The sequence below is a fragment of the Frankliniella occidentalis genome, unplaced genomic scaffold, assembly GCF_000697945.3.
Source record: "Frankliniella occidentalis isolate FOCC.00 unplaced genomic scaffold, Focc_3.1 Scaffold55, whole genome shotgun sequence".
NCBI lineage: Eukaryota > Metazoa > Arthropoda > Insecta > Thysanoptera > Thripidae > Frankliniella > Frankliniella occidentalis.
Window position 1 is genome coordinate 189,386 of NW_026267185.1, and position 1,272 is coordinate 190,657.

At 50.9% G+C, this 1,272-nt stretch overlaps 1 protein-coding gene across 1 annotated transcript in view; it reads right to left on the reverse strand.

Moving 5' to 3' along the window:
- The window catches only part of LOC113211073 (uncharacterized), a 60,639-nt gene that overhangs the window by 59,117 nt on the left and 250 nt on the right, over positions 1 to 1,272 (reverse strand). The gene's annotated exons all lie outside the window — the stretch shown is intronic.

Here is a 1,272-nt window from a genome sequence, read left to right on the forward strand (position 1 = left end):
CCGACCATCGCCGCCGGCAGGCCAAGCAGGCCCGGCCCCTGCCGAACGGAGTTGCCGGCGCAGCGAAGCGAAGCTGGCAACTTCGTTTGGCGGAAGGGCGGGCCTGCTTGTTTTAAAATGGTGTCTTATGGGTGTCCAACCCAAACCTAATTTTTGAAGGCTGCCTTTTGAGTGTGTAACATAAACCTATTTTTTGAAGGCTGTCTTTTGAGTGTGTAACATAAACCTTTTTTTATGTGAGTTGTTTGAAAGGGCGACAAACTCCCACCTAAATTTTTTGGAAGTGTATCTTATGGGTGTGTAACCTAACTTTTTGAGTGCCTAACTTAAACCTAAATTTTTTGGAAGGGTGTCTTTTGAGCGTCTAACTTAAACCTAATTTTTTAGAAGGGTGTCTTATGGGTGTGTAACCCAAACCTAATTTTTGGAAAAGGGTGTCTTTTGAGCGTCTAACCTAAACCTAATTTTTCAAAAGAGGTCGCATTCTGACGGTTTGCGAAAATTGGCTGGGGGACACCCTGAGCGGAAAAGAGGGTATCTTTTGGGTGCCTAACCTAAACCTAACTTTTGGAAGGGTGTCTTTTAAGCGTCCAACACAAACCTAATTTTATTCAAAGAGTCTCTTTTGAGTGCCTAACCTGAATCATGCACTACATCGCCTCGTTGCGTCGCGGGACCCACCGTGCCCGCCGTCACCCACCCGCCGTCGCCCGCCGCCCGCCGCCGCCGCCGCCCGCCGCCGCCCGCCGCCGCCCGCCGCAGCCCGCCGCCGTTCCCGCCGCCGTTCCCGCCGCCGCCGCCCGGGACCGCGAGGTAGCCGGCATGCGCAAGGGGACCATGTGTGCGTGCCTCTCCAGCTTTTTCGGGTTACACCGCCACAGAGATTTCTGTGAGGGGATAAGTCATGTGTCGTAGCCGATCATCCGCGCGAGCTAAGGTCTTCTGTAAGTTATCTGACATGGGGTATCTGCACTATCAAGGGGTATTAGCCCACCTTAAAGCAGAGTGACAAGTTGCATAATGGTAAATAGACATAATAAAATGTCACAGTGGGAACGTGGGCTAAGGCGTCGACCTACCGGAAGTCGATGCTTTAGTTCATGGGTTCGAATACTCACTAGGTCAGACATTTTTTGGACAACATTTCCATGCGCGCCCAGGAGGCATGCTGATACGCTCGTTAGAATTTTTGACGGAAAATCCTATCCCTCTAGGAGAGGCCTATTTGAAACCGATATTTTAGCATTGGACCCATTGGACCCTTTTTGGACC